Source organism: Lepisma saccharinum, chromosome 18 (genome assembly GCF_977018435.1).
Source record: "Lepisma saccharinum chromosome 18, izLepSacc3.1, whole genome shotgun sequence".
Lineage (NCBI taxonomy): Eukaryota > Metazoa > Arthropoda > Insecta > Zygentoma > Lepismatidae > Lepisma > Lepisma saccharinum.
Window position 1 is genome coordinate 5,317,273 of NC_139246.1, and position 16,899 is coordinate 5,334,171.

A 16,899-nucleotide genomic window follows, 5' to 3' on the forward strand; every position below is an offset into this window, starting at 1 on the left:
ATATTTTTGAGTGTTGCGCAAACAACACGAGACGTGTTTTCGAGCTAATTATGCCCGAAAGGGAAAACAAAGTATTCCTATCTGCCATTGCGTGTTGATCTAAAAATGCAGTGTTACCTTCACAGTGTATCCAGATTGCTGTTTAACTTTGAACATTGCGCAACCTTTTGATGATTTATTTCGAAATCCTGTTCTATCTCGAATTGTGAACCTCAATTCCTTTCAAATCAGATTCAAGGAAAAAGTACCAATAAACTAATAATATTTTCTTTTGCCAGTTGATTATTTGTATTATTATAATCTTGGGTAGGCTCTTACACTCGATGTACCAAAAGATTAATTTCTAGGGATGGACGATATCGGAAATTTGATATCGCGATATATCGTCAAGAAAACATCGTCACAGACGATACGATACGATATTTTTTCCATATCGTGATATCGGCGATATATCGTCTCCACGATATACAGGGGAGGGACAAGACTATGGAAACACCTGCGAAGAAAAACCGGAATGCTGTAGCTAATAAGGTGCAGGACTGCCTTTAGCTTCCAAAACGGCCTGCAGTCTCCGAGGAATGGACAAATACAAGTCCTGGACGGTGGATAATGGGATCTTGCACCATTCTTCATGCAAAGCATGGTCAGTCCTCCTGTGTCTTTCTGTCTCTGTCACATTTGCGTCTTTCGGGACACACTATTATGTCATCATGATCATGGATAGAGTCCCTCTCGATACGCCAAATAGCATGGCTACTGTGGTCATAGGCGTGCGCACGGGGGTGGGTCAAGAGAGGTAATTGCCCCCCTTCCCGATAACGGACGTTCGCATATTTTTTTTTCACGAGGGAACAAGCAAAGCATTTTTCCAAGGGGCATAGTACCGCGATAATATTGCTGCTCCCTCGAAAAACAGCACTTGAATTTAAAATTATCGCATTCCTTCGTCCCCCCCATTACATAACAATTAATGTAAATTACTATGACTGAAATCAAATTGTACGTGTGAAATAGTATATACTTTTAGGTTGACACTCGTTTTTGAAGTGGTTAACTTTCGTTTTCTTTGCCCTGCCTTCCAGACGTTCCATGACCGTACATTTTTATACTTTCACCAAGAAATTTAGTGTAGAGGAATCTTTAATCAGAGGGTCTGCGCACGCCTATGACTGCGTAAACAGTGGCGCCTGCAAGGCGGTCACCAACAATTTGCCCTCTTTGAAACACTGTCACCTCGAACATGATTCAGTATCAACTGCATCGCACGCCATCTACAGCGCAACTTTCGACTCCTACCAGTCAGACAGGGTCCTATCTCACGGCGCAAAACAAAAGAATGTCGCACCTCGTACGTTTTCAAGTGGGAAAATTGAAAAATTGCGTCGATATCATCCGTTCCGATGTCGTGGTGTTTTCATATTTTTGTCCATCCCCTGTATATATCTGACACGATATATATCGCTAAAATATCGTGACGATATATCTCCAACACGATATGAATCACCAAATATCGTGAGGATAATGTTCGTTTGTTTGATTTGGTGTTTAAAGTTCACTTTATTCAAAGTGAGGCTAATCGGGGCTGGACCTATAGTTTAAAGTGGGATCGGAACCACTATGTGCCTCCACCGGGTATCGAACCGGACCCCTTCATTACAAGGCAACGACGCCATCGGGAGGTCCCTCGTGACGATATATCACCCACACGATATATATCGGCACAATATCGTGTCGATATCTCGTCTAGTTCAGTGACTCCCAAAGTGTGAGCCCTGAGGCGCCGCGAAATGTTCCAATATATCCAATCAATGATATGATTCTTCCAAATAGGTGCTTATTTAGTACTTTTTTTTTTACATAAATGAATTTGAAATTCGTGTTTATTTTTTAACTTAATTCAAGCAACCTCACCACACTAACTGAGCGTCAAGTGTTAGACAGGCCTACATTCTGACTTGGGCGCCGCGGAAAGATGGTTAAACACTAAGGGCTCCGTGAAACGAAAAATGTTTGGAAACCCTGCTCAAGTTGATAACTCCTTAACGATATCTCTTTGCTTCGGTCTGAAAGCTCCCTCAGTGTACGATGGATAAAAGAGTTGATTGAAGGCAGAAAAACAACAAAGTAGATTTCATTCTACCTATTGGTAATTAACAAACATTATATTAAATACTAGCTGATTGCCCGTCGTTGCTCGGGTATTATTTATCCCAATCTTCTATTAAACAGGAAAACACTGAATTCTAACTATAGTGTAAAATTAACTTGGAGTTGAACGGCATTGGGAGTGTCACTATTCATCTTAGCGACCCCGAAAACTATTGATTCCACACTAATATCGGTCCTTTTTTATTATTTTTACATGTCACCCCCTTCCCACCCCACCCCTAGGGGTGTCAGAGGTGTCTTGGAGTTGAACGGCATTGAGAGTGTCAGTATTCATCTTAACGACCCGAAACCTATGGATTCCACATTAATATCGGTCGTTTTCGATTATTTTTACATGTCACCCCCTTACCACCCCCACCCCAGGGGTGACAGGGTTGTCTTGGAGCTGAACAGCATTGGGAGTGTCCCTATTCATCTTATCGGCCCCGAACACTATGGATTCCACACTAATGTCGTTCGTTTTCGATTATTTTTAAATGTCACCCCCTTACCACCCCACCCCTAGGGGTGCCAGCGGGTGTCTTACTCCCACAGTATTTCTTTCCAGAATGTAGTTCATATGTGTACTAAATTTGGTCATCTTTAATGTCACCAATTAGCTTAGCGACTCCAAAAACTATTTATTCGACACTAATCTTGGTATTTTTTTACATTTTAATTTTCACCCCTCTCAACCCCCATTCCCATATGTGATGAACTTGTAGTTGAACGACATTAGGAGTGTCGCTAGATACCCCGAAAACTATGGATTCCACACTAATACCCCCACCTCCAGGGCTGCCTTACCTCCCACAGCATTATTTGTTTCAAGATTTCAAGTGATACGCGTACCAAGTTTGGTTGAAATCGCTCCAGGCGTTCGAGAGTTATGCCGAAACAAACATACACACACACACACATCCATTTTTATATATTAGATTAATGTCCTTATGGTTAACGAATCTTATTTATTCTCACTATACAGTGAACAAAATATTCTAAGATTTTACCCACTTTCGGGAATAATATTTTGTGATGTCTTCCAGTTTTAACTTTTGTTGGCATAATATCCTGTATTACTTTTACGAGACGAGATAAGACAAAACGAGACGAGACACGGGACGAGACAAACGTATATTTTCGAGACGAGACGGCATTTTCACGAGACGGGACGAGACAGACCAAAGTCTCGTCTCGTCTCGTGGGCAACACTACCTCTGATTTGGGGGGGGCAAAAGCCTTGAAAGTTCAGTCGGGAAAGATAAACCTAATTTTATCTCACTGTTTTAGTTTTATTGCATGGATGGGTATATATATATATATGTGTGTGTGTGCGTGTGTGTGTGTGTATTTCTATGTATATAACTTACTATTTAAATACATTACACAATCAATTCATTTTTTCCATAAGAAACCAACAGCAAAAATGATATAAATTGTCTCTGAAATGTGCGCGCTCTTCTTCCTCCAAACCAAACTGTCTGAAGTACTTACAATACTTACAAGTACTTCTCTCTGGTAATTTACAATGCAATTCAGAAAACAGCATTTATTTAATAGGGCGAAAAAAATAAAATTCATGGGACGCCATGGCATTCTCCTTTACAATTTTTCTCATTCAGATTGTTCGGCGCCCAGGGACTACTACTCCCACTGCCCCATAGCTACGGCTATGAACTTGAAAAGACTGTAAGAAAAGCAGATATTGCGAGCGAAGCGAGCAAGAATATTTTACAAAATGTATTTTTATTTGTATAAAATTTGAAGACCTGTGCCTCCCTGCAGGTGCTCCTGACCGTCTGGAAGAAATAATGCAAGAAAGACGTGGAAACGAATTCCATCTTGAGAATCCTTTTGTCCTGCTACTCTTAGATTCTGCTAGTCTTGCTTGCTTTCTTTTACTTCAATGTTTGTACCCTTAGAATTGATTTCCGTCCAAGGTTGCGAAATGGCAATGCCCCTCTGTCCCCTTGTGGTTGCCCCACTGCACTCCCATCCCCCGTAGTTGCTTTGAACTTTCATCGGCTTGAAAATATTTCATTTTCTTTAGGAGTATACTATCGTTTAATAACAGCGATACGATTCCTCTACACTAAATTTCTTGGTGAAAGTATAAAAATGTATATTCATGGAACGTCTGGAAGACAGGGCAAATAAAACTAATGTTAACCCCTTCGAAAACGAATGTCAACCTAAAAGTATATATTTCACAGGTATAACTTGATTTCAGTCATAGTAAGTTACATTAATTGTTATGTAATGGGGGTCGCAGGAATGCGATCATTTCTGATTCAAGTGCTGTTTTTTTGAGGGAGCAGCACTATTATCGGGGTATATACCCCATGGAAAAATACTTTGCTTGTCCCTTCGTAAAAAAATATGCGGACGTTCGTGATTAGGGGGGCAATTGCCCCCTTTCCCCTGTGCGCACGCCTATGACCACAGTAGCCATGCTATTTGGCGTATCGAGAGGGACTCTATCCGAGATCATGATGACATAATAGTGTGTCCCGAAAGACATCATCACATAAACACCTGCGTGGACGCAAATGTACACTGAGTGAGTGACAGAGACAGGAGGACACTGAGAAGGATTGTGACCATTATTTTGCATGAAGAATGGTGCAAGATCCCATTATCCACCATCCAGGACTTGTATTTGTCCATTCCTCGGAGACTGCAGGCCGTTTTGGAAGCTAAAGGCAGTCCTGCACCTTATTAGCTACAGCATTCCGGTTTTTCTTCGCAGGTGTTTCCATAGTCTTGTCCCTCCCCTGTATATCGTGGAGACGATATATCGCCGATATCACGATATGGAAAAAATATCGTATCGTATCGTCTGTGACGATGTTTTCTTGACGATATATCGCGATATCAAATTTCCGATATCGTCCATCCCTAGAAATTAATCTTTTGGTACATCGAGTGTAAGAGCCTACCCAAGATTATAATAATACAAATAATCAACTGGCAAAAGAAAATATTATTAGTTTATTGGTACTTTTTCCTTGAATCTGATTTGAAAGGAATTGAGGTTCACAATTCGAGATAGAACAGGATTTCGAAATAAATCATCAAAAGGTTGTGCAAAGTTCAAGGTTAAACAACAAATTGGATGGCCTGTGAAGGCAACTCTGCATTTTTAGATCAACACGCAATGGCAGATAGGAATATTTTGTTTTCTCTTTCGGACATAATTTGCACGAAAACACGTCTCGTGTTGTTTGCGCAACACTCAAAAATATAAGTCCTATCGTATTCTTACAATTTTGGAATGTAAATACTATCTCTTACGCCTTACGCGAAGAAGGAGTAAACACAGAGATAAAGGGGGAAATCAGTTGTCCTTGGGTGTCTGTATAAATACATCGCCTGAAGGGTTGCTGAAAGCATAAACTGAAAAGGTAAGTATGCATTATTCTCTAGTCAAAATTTTAAAGTTTGTAGTGAATCCTTTTGGAAACTTCATTTCAATCTTCGAATGTGAAATGTGAACACCACATCTTTTTTTGCGCATAGTGTAATTTTTGGGGCTGGTTATTGACTCAGTATTCATAAGCTGCATTAGGAAGAGGCAGTTTTCGACGATACTTGAAGCGGCATTCCAGCGTTACGTGTGTGACATTTTAGACATAAAATTTAACTTTCTAGACACAAGATTGGATTAAAATATTACAATGAACTGATTTCATAGAATTATTGAAGTACTTTCTTGTAAATGAAAGAAACTTGAGTATGATGGGAGAGGCTGAATGCAAGGAAAGCATTAACAGAAGTGCGTTACGCGTATTACAGGTGTAACAAATTGCTTTTCTCATAGTGTGTTACTTTTTTAACATACTGTAACTTGGACAATGATCAGAGATAAATGTCTTGAATTCTGCATGAGTAGAGGTATGTAATTAACAATTAGTAAAGTCTAAAGTACAATTTCATTGTTACTATTTGGGAGGGGGGGGGAGCAATGTTCAAAATATTTTTTTTTTTTTTGGCATCCAAGCCGGGTCAAGGTAAGATAAGATTATTTTTTGTAGCTTCGATTTTTTTTGCTCTATATTGAAAAATATTCTTTTTCTCCGAAAGTATTTAAAAAAAGTGCGTATTTTTTTCCACATCAATGGCAAACATACCAGGCATTATGCGGGTACCTTTTGGCAATTCACGTTCTTGCGTAGCCTGTGTGGGTGTCCTATGAACTTCAAATTTCGTGTAAAAAATAGTTACTTTCCTTTTTTTCTTCTTCTTCCAAGTGATAACGGAAAAAATTCCCAATGTATACTGAAGAAAACGAAGTATCATTTGTACCTCTAACGTTCTTAGTCCCGGAAATATAACATTTCTTTTACAAGCATGCAGAATTTCAAATTTCCCATTGAAAACATGCTGGGCGTTAGTGCAAATACCTGGAAAATCAGCCTCGGTGTCTAAGGGTGATAAATGTAGTAAATTTTGACTTCATTTGTCTGTGATGCATATAGGCTGCAGATGCTAGTGAATTTTATTGGTGAATAATTCGTGTCCTACATCTGGAGATCGATGACTAAAACGTACTTCCCGAACATTCGACGTTGAAGAAAATGCGACGAATTTCAGCTAAATATCAATTATCACCACCTATCTACTCATGAGACATACAATTCTCTTTACAGCATTGAAATTCCGCAGAATATGGCTTCTTCTTCATTGTCCTGTTGGTTTTCGTTTTGATGGCGGTAAGTCCAAAAAAATACGCGAAATATTTCAAAACAGTGTTGTGAAATTTCACCTTATGCCCAGAGAACTCAATAGAGACTAAACGTACAGTTCAAAGTGTAATCTAAACCATTATGGAGCCTCTACTCGGTTTAGAACCGGGACTCTTTGATTGTAAGGCAACAGCGATATCAGTACATCCTCATGGAGGCTCGTGTAAGATTGTAATCGTAGCTTTATCTCCATTATTGTGGGAAGAGAAATAGTAAATTCCCATCAATTACGTTCATTCAGCTTGAGGTAACAACGGCGTAACTGTAACAATCATGATAATGCTTTTACCTATCCGCTATGACCACCCTGACAACAGTACATTTGATTGCAATTAGCTGGAAAGCATTACACACCCTCCTGACAGCCCCGACTTGGTTCCAAAAACAGTTTTGCCAACTTAAAGAGCATTGGTGATTGGCTAGATTATCAGTCCATTTCCATTATGGTGCTCCAACATCTTAGCTTTCAAGGTGAAGAAGAATACTTAAAAACATAATAATAATAATAATAATAATACCAAAAAAGCTCCAGTTTGGTGAACGTAGCACTTCATATTAGCTTTGCAGAATAAAAAATAGAGCACCGGATATGTAGTAAAATGTTAGGTCTGTCCTGGGTTCTATCCCGCCACCGGCAATAGAATGTGCGCCTGGTGACGGGAGAAGAGGTTCTCTCTCAAAACCTCTCGCTAGAATAAGTATAGTTTATACAACTACGGTCGGATTAAAAATTATAGATACTCGAGTTTGGGCTCCAATCAAAATTAAACAGAAGACTTACATAAAAACGAGTTACATCAAAATTTAGCTTATTCAATTCTGCGTTAATCTATGCTAACCAATATTTTTTTCGAGTATGATTTCTATTTTTTATCGTCGTGAGAACAAAAAATGTGCCACTTTTTTCAAGTTTTGCAAACGATCGCTCTTTTTTAAATTCTATAAAATTATGTGGCAACATCGCCCACAGCAATGTCTGTTGAACATAGGAAATTGCGGTCTCTCACTGCGAGTTAGACATTGTAGTAGCTGTGTGCCAGGTAAGTGTTTGACTGCGACTGAACCATGTCTCGGGTGCGGTAAATACGCTACTATTGGCAACATGACAAGGCACCGAGTCACTGCAAGAGCGCTGACGCACCAGCCATCCACCTCGACCGAGAGGAAGGCAGAAGCAACTCCCCTCGATGCACCATTCGCCAAACGTGTCAAGCCATTGGCAAAAGCAACACGGTCCGCTTTCGAGCATTTGTTGGAGGACTTTGTCCTAACATCGGACAACTCCTGCGACGTGCGTAGTTTCTTGGAGGAAGTGCGCGCTAGAATAATTTCCATCCTAAGCGATTCCGGTGGAGGGTTCCCTGACCAAAAAGGCCAAGGGCGTGGGTAGGCAGGTGGTTCAGGAAAACCTTACGTTTGGGGACTACGTCGAGTGTCTCCAAACTAAGTCGTCGGTTCTACAAACAGAACAGCGTATCCAGAGCGTCGACCATGTGCTGACCACCAATGTTGTTAGAAAGGTTGCCTTGGACGCGCAAGACGCCAAGAGGTGCATCCTCAAGTGCGGGATTCACACACTCCCGTGGGACCACTGTCGTCTGGAGACTAGTAAGACCTGCCCCGACTGTAGTATGGAGTAGTAGTAGTCGACAGAATGTAATAACAGTTAATTGTATAAAATTCGCGAAACAGAAGTTCCAATTTAATATACCGAGACACTGGAACAATATAGTTTGCCTTCGAATGCAAAACGGGACTTAACTTTGGGAGGGGGGGCAGAATCAAACTAGAGTCTTGACTTTGAGGTGGGGCAGAATCAAACTTAAGACTTAACTTGGGGGGGGGGGGGGGGCAGAATCAAACTTGGGACTTAACTTTGAGGGTCAGAATAAACTTGGGACTTATCTTTGGGGGCATAACCAAACTTGGCACTTAACTAATTAATTAATTAATAAGCTATCCATCCCATAAAAAGAGCGTCCAGAACTATTTTTATGAATAGCTTACATTTGCACAATCATAAGAAATACACTTCAATACTTTGCTACTCAGATTCCAGAAGGTTATGAAAAGTAGCATTAACTTTTTAATGCCTGAAAATTTTGGGGGAGACAAGCGCCCTCCCCACCCCAGCCAATTTACGCCTATATATGTACCTATACTGGACAAGATCAATCCAATCTTTCCCATCTTATCGAATTCCTGGAAATGGAAACTGGGTTAAGAGAATAAATACTCGCAAAGAGATACAACATATTTTTTTGCAAAATGTGTTTATTGAAATATTCAGTGCATAAGTGCTTTGCATGTTCCGGGTGTTAGTTGTGATGGTCTCGTGCAAAACGTAGCTTCCGATTGGGTGGTTCTGGTTACTCCGTTAGATTCCTTAGTGTTCCTGTGGCATGGTGGGTAGATTTCCGATGGACCATATTAGTGGTGACGTGACATCAGGCGACAGAACACAATTTTAGTCCAAACAAAGCGGCCACGTATATTTTTCCTGTTGAAAGCTATTGAATTTTCCATCGGAATAAGTAGCTTTAATGATTGTGACAGCAGTTACGAAACAAAATCGTGATGCGAACCGTACATCAATGTAAAGATGAGACTTCGGAGAATATGTCTATATATTACATATACCTTACAGAGAATACGGTAATGAATGACCGAAGCAAGATAATCATGCATTGTTTAAAAATCTAGATATTCCAGTTGTGAGCGCAGCTGAAGTCGGCCCGAAGCTCATCCGATATCAAGTGCAGTCACGTTCCCGCTACGGATGATGGGAAACCAGCAGCCTCACGTGACTGCAGAGGCGCCCCCCCTTCGCTGCCATTCCGGATCGGAGCATTCGAATTGCTCAATTCCCTACTACATTCTCATCTGTAAGGTATGTATATATATACACAGCGTGAGCACAAAAACACTCCCTGGTTTTGAAAGGGTATAACTTTAATACCAAAAGTAGTATTCTACAGAAATGTTCACAGTAGTTGTAAAAACTCATAAAGTTTTCGTGGTGTTCATGGGAAACATCGAGACGATAATCCTGCTCCAACCATACCTTCTCAAGCTCAAGCGTATCCGGTGTGATGAAGTTGACAGCTGTACTGATGCGTTCCTAAAGATGATTCAAGGTTGTGGGTAGTGGAGGTACATAGACCTGGTCCTTCACGAACCCCCAAACGTGTTGATTTTCTGGGACTGCGTACAAAGGCTTCTCGCACACGCTCCACAATTTCCTCAGAGATGGACGGTCGGCCAGAATGTTCTTTTCTTTGATCACAAATGTTTTATGCCACTGCAGAATGGATTTGTGTGTAGGTGGATCAACATTAAACTTCAGTTTAAATGCACGATGCACTCTCACAACACTGCTTGTTTTGGCAAATTCTAACACGCACCAGCTTCTTTGCTGCGGAGTGAACGCCATTTTCGATGTTACTGCCCTCTACCTACCGAATTCATAACTAGCGATTCTGAAAAGAAAGATATTAAAATATTTTGAGTTGACTGAGCTTTGGATATCAATTTTATCAAAATATTCAAGTAACTATTAATTTTATGACATCTTGAAACCAGGGAGTGTTTTTCTGCTCTCGCTGTATATAAACGTATTCGCCGAAATCTCATCTTTACATTGATGTACAATTTTGTTTCGTAATTGCACACACTCTTTAAAGCTACCCTTCTGATGGAAAATTCAATGGCTTTGAATCGGAGAAAACTCGCGACCACTTTGTTTGGACTCAATCTTCCAGCGTGACGTCACACTAATATGATCCATTGGCCGTTAAGAAAGGAAACCTCTATAAACCCCAAGGATTTAGGACGTCCCTATCTGCTTCCCGCTGCCTTCTCTCCTGTTGCTCATCCTGTTCCTTCTCGGTAGTGCTGGTGTGGCCAAAGTTCAGGAAAAGACGAAGACATTTGGATTACTTTGACAAGAGGACCACGTCCATAGTCGGTGCACAAATGATGGTCGAAATTGGAATATTTTACTTAGTAAATAATGTTTATTTTTAAAATCTTTGCAATGTTTAATGTCCAGTTATCCATGGGCTAACTCCAATTTTATGGGAGGGGGACCCAAAATTGTTATACCCTACATATAATGTGTGTGTTAGAGTGCTGCATCTAGGGCTTTATCCTCGATCGTCTAATAGTTCGAACGGACAACGCTACATAGCGTCCGGAATTCAAAGCTTCTTCGCTCGAGCGAATATAACTCGAACAGGCAAAACGAGCGGTATACACTCGAAGGCCACTAGTACACGTATAACCGTAATTTGTCTGTGGTAGTGGGCGCTCAAATATGGATCGTGAAGTGAAAGACGCAGTGGAATTGAAACTTAAGTGAACATAGTTATTATCTGAATGTTTAAAATGTATTTTAGTCTGTCTTGCCAATCCATAGCGATATTTGAAAACGAATTATATGATTTCTGGCTGAAACTAGCAGGGCGGATTTTTACATTCATATTTCTACGATTATTGTCACATTGAAATGATTATTGATTTTATGCACTCGTGCGTACCATTCTCGAGCGTGGGAGACTCGATCGAGTTTGAGCGAGCGAAAGTGGTCCTATGCAGTACTGTAGTGTGTGTTTCATGTACAGTCACGGACAGTTATGGGTTGTAACGATCCCATTAACTTTCAATTGTATCGTTCCAACCCAGAACTGTCCGTGACTGTACCAGTATATATGCAATTAATCTGAGAGAAGTGATTGGCATATTTCCTACATTATTGGTTCACTGTTTGGTACATACATCACTTTTTTTTTTTAAACATTATACTTAATTGTTACTTACCACCACCAGAGCGAGTGCCAAGAGGACAATGAGGAACAGAGCCTTGTTTGCATGTTTCGTGGGATTTGAAGCTGTAAAGAGAAGCGTAGAGGTATTGAGTAGACATTCTCCAGGTATAAGTGCCGCCACGCAGGGGGGCATTACCCCTCCCTGGCTTTTCCTGAATGTTCGTTTTTGATTATGCTAGACAGGGAAAACGTTGACAATAAGTTTGCAGAGATGTACAGTTATAAAAACAAAATAAAACTTTCCACGAATGTACGTTCGAGTTCAACAAATTTGTGAGCACATTGATGTGATACCAACACGACCTCGTTGCACTTCAAGTTAACAATATAGAGTGAGAATTACCCAACAGAAAGTATAGAATCGGAAAATATTAGTGCCATAACTGAATTCGCTTATTCCTGCCTTGGATCTACGATTTTCATCCGAGAACCAGCATTGTCGGGAACTGTTCATTTTCATCTCATAATACCTCACACTATTCTCGTTGTACGAGTGCAGCAAGTTGGTAAAACAAAATTGAAAACTGTGCATTCCTACGTACTCAATAACCTGGAGACTGAGGCTGCAAGCTGTTTTTTTTTTTTAAGTGGACGAATCTGCAAACAATCGATTTTATATATCACCATATTAATATGAGTTTAAATTGTAACCCCTAGGAGGTTAGCTTACTAATGATTCACAAAATCAAGAGTTTAGATGTGGCGCAATTTTTAATCTACAACAGCCAAAACTTGTAAACTGCAGGCTCGGAATACGTGATCACGAACTGTAAGGAATGATTTTAAACCTAATATTTTCTTACAATTTACATGTTTCATAGCAATGTCTTCTGGGTCGCATATGTTTAAAAGTATTTTATAACTAACTCTGGAATGTAATGGAAACGTTATCAGTCCTAGGACACAAACAACTCGTTACTCTGCCTACAAGAATTACGTGGACATCCGAATCGTTAATCGACCACATTTATTCCTCGAACCCTCACTTGCACACAGTCACACGAACGGTCTATGAGGACATGAGTGACCATTTTCTCGTTTACACCACACTCAAAATCACGCCAAGGAAGCTAATTACTACCCGTAAAATTCATAAAATATACGAACCTAATTTTTTCACCTTCGCGTCGTCTCTTCCGTTCCACGCAAGTACATCTCCCGACTTAACCGTGGACGACAAGGTCAGTCATCTGCAGTCTCTCATTTCGACTGCACTCGGCGAATTTGCTCCCTTGAAAACTCTCAGGGTGAGAGAAAGCAGGAAGCCCTGGATCACCCCTCAAATTATGAAATTAATTTCACAGAAGAACCGCTTTTTCAAGAAAGCGGTGGATCCTTCCTGTGACTATACGTGGGAGCAATACAAATCCTTTAGAAATCATTGCACAACAATTACTAGGCAGGCAAAAGTAAATTACTACAGACATATGGTGAACCAGACCACTAGCAATAACAACTGCAAATGGAAGGTTATCAATGAGGTCATGGGCAGAGAATCAAACACTACAATTAATCATTTACTAGTCGACAATGTCCTCCTAACGAGCCCGTCCGACATAGCTCATTATTTAAATATTCATTTTTCTAATATATGCAAAGCATCGGCGCACGTTAATCCTCGCAATTCGAACATAAATATTCTAAGAAAAGACCCCAATTCAGCTGTTGTCCAACAAATTGAAGAGTTCTCATTAAAATCTGTTACGGTCGATGAAGTTTTGGTAATCCTTAATAAATTAAACGTAAAAAAGGCAGGAGGTTCGGACGGCATTCCCAACAGCGTTCTGGTGGTGTTGGCCCCACTTATAGCGGAGCCCTTCGCCGACATAATAAACACGTCCTTCGAACGTGGCCAATTTCCAACGAGCTGGAAGCACTCTATAATAACTCCAATTCACAAATCTGGATCTCCTACCCTAGCGTGTAACTACAGGCCGATTTCCTTAACCCCAACATTAAGCCGAGTTATGGAAAAAGTAATAGAGAAGCAACTGACAACTTTCCTGGAAGCCAACAATCTGATGTCTGATCGACAGTATGGATTCAGGAAGGATGTATCCTCGGAATTATTATTACTTAGTTTAATTAATGAATGGCGCGAGACACTGGACAAAAAAAGCAATTCCCTAGTTGGATTAATTTCCCTGGACGTATGCAAAGCCTTCGATACCGTTGATCACAATTTGCTAATAGAAAAATTAAAGAACAGATTTGGTTTCAATAGCAAAACAATTCTCTGGATGGAAAGTTTTCTCGCAAATAGAAAAATCTCAACGAAAGTAGGATGTTCACTTTCCACCGAGCAGTCAGTGTCTGCAGGCATTCCACAAGGCTCTATACTTGGCCCAAAATTATTCAACCTATTTATTGACGATATCACACTAATAAATTCAGATTTGTCGATTACTCTGTACGCAGATGACTGCCTTCTCGTCCATGTTGGAGTTACGTACCAGGATGTAAAGGAGAAAATGGAAAACTCATTCCCCAAAGTATTAACGTGGTACAACATGAACAACCTGAAACTTAACGTTGCAAAGACGAAGGCCATGGTGCTTCACACCGGTAAGGGAATCCCGGCTAACACCATAGATATTACCCTTAATGACGCCAGAGTACCTTTGAGCAATCATTTAAAATATCTCGGAATCATTATCGACCCTCAGCTAAATTTTAATTATCAAATAAATAACTATATTCGTAGAATCTATCACCATATTTACATATTTCGAAAAATTCGTAAATATCTCAATAGAAATCTGAGTAGACATTTCTACCTTTCATTTATTCGTCCCGTATTCGAGTATGGTGCTAGTCTTATTTTTGGCGGTAACATAACTCATCTGAAGAAACTTGAAACTATCCAAAACAATTGCTTAAGAATCATACACATGCACCCCCAAGAATATAATTCCCAACAATTGCGCAAGATTTACAATATACCTACAGTCACTTCGAGAATACATTTCATCTACTTGAATAAGGTATTCCATAGCATACATAACAAATCATCTCCATTGCATCATAGGATTAAGCTCCGCTCTGAGTTCAGCACCCGAAACACCAGATCGTCCTTACATAGAGACCTAGTAATCCCCAAACCCAACAAAAGCAGATTTGGTCAGAAGTCTTTCTCGTACTTAGCAGCGGTAACCTGGAATTCAATCCCGACGAAGATCAAACTCAGTACCAGCAAAGCGCAGTTCTGTCGTCTTCTACGTTCACATGTCTACAAATTCTAACTCCAGTAATATTATTTTCAGTGCTTAACCCCCCCCTCCTCACCACCCCCCACCCACACACATATATTTTAAAATTTTCATCCTTGTACTTCGAACATCAATTCCATGCACACTCATATCCAAACCCACACACCTTTACACTTTCTTTTCTTCTAAATGTGTATAACTGTCAAACTTTCTTTATTTCATTGCTACTATAGAACACTATATATACTAATGTAAATTCATCACATTTTCCTTAGATGTATCTTTTGCATATTTTTTTACTATATAGGGCATCAAGTCATTATTTGTATTAATTTTGTTCAAAATGAAAAGTTGTATGGCTTAATTGTAACCCTATGGAATAATAAATAATAATAATAATAATAAATAGCCTTAGATCTGATAATCCTGAAAAAAATGAACATTTACGAGTTTATCAACCATACACGAATATTTAGAACGAATATATTTGCAAATGATAGGGATGGATTTAAGATGTTGATGAGGAACTTGATACTCTTATCGCTACATTAGCATAATATAATTGAAAATTACAAAAGGGAGTCTCGACGTGGTCTCTGTTTTCTTCATTGTTGTTATAAATTGATTTGAATTCAATCGTAGCGTTCTACCCTGTAGAACGGGGGATCGAACCAATGGCGTAGTAGTTCGTCCTATAAATTGTACCACTCGCTAACCGCGACGGCCCCGACAGGGGCCAGATACGAGGTAACTGATCTAACTTAATTAAATGACATAACAGTTGTTTTATCCCAACCCTTCTGACTGAGAATGGCAGGTAGAGGAATAATGATAACTCACCCTGTTCGATATCGTGCAGCACCTGTGTCCTCTCGTCTTCACCTGTTAGCGATCGTCAACCAAAAAGCCCCTTGCCCCTCGATCCTGCTCCTTTTGTCACATTTGCTTCACCTTCACTCACCTTTCCCCAAGGTACCCGTCTCGCCGCTTCTTGTGGCAAAACGTCTTTCTCAACAAAATCTAACTACAGGTCTGGGCAAGTTAGAACTAGTTTCTGCAAGATTATACACGACATCGAGCTGGGGTGTTATGCAATAATCACGAAAGTATATCAACTCTGGATAAAATAAATTTAGTTTTAGTAAACTTTCAGTTATTGTGAACCTAAATACCATTACATGTTTCGTTTATAGTGAACCTTCAACCTCGGTTTAAGTGAACTTAACTTTTCATGTACATTTAATTTTTTATCATTGCTAGTATCGTAAGTTCCGTGCAGTTCTTCAATACCTACCATCTTACGTTCACTTGAAGAAGGGTTTCCTTTCTCTTTTCTTAGCAGCGCGAGTGACTGGAATATGGGGTTGTGACTCGTGGTGAGGATAGAACCTGGGCTCGTCAATTAACCCTAGCTTATCCGAGGGAGGGACTGTCAGGCTCACCACATCTTGTTTTCCGATTTTTCAACTGTGAACATTTTTATAAAAAAAAAATAAGAAAAAATCATTTCCCTTGGGTGTTGCCAATGTTCTGTTTTACTTTTGTTCATAAAAACATAAAAATTATGTATATAAGAGGCAAAATATACTTTGTGAGCTAATCTATCAACCCCTTTGGATGCGTGTGCTTCATGGCGCTCCTGCCAGTGGTAATGATTGTAATTTTTGTAACTATTATAATTAATATATAACTGCACCTCTTTAAACAAAAAATAATACATGCAAAATTAATAGTTTTTTTTAGATTGAGCGAATGATAAAATATGGATGTGACATTCAATTTATTATTTTTTTTATGAATGATGGTAATTTTTGAAATTATTATAATTAATACTTAATTACACCTATATAAATAACAAAGGAAGCAATGATTCAATAACAAACTGGTTTCTTGAATTTTAGTAGTACAAGAAATGTGTGGGCCTCTGAGGCCACACCCCCCCTCAAATAAGTAAGTTTCTCGTACAGCATG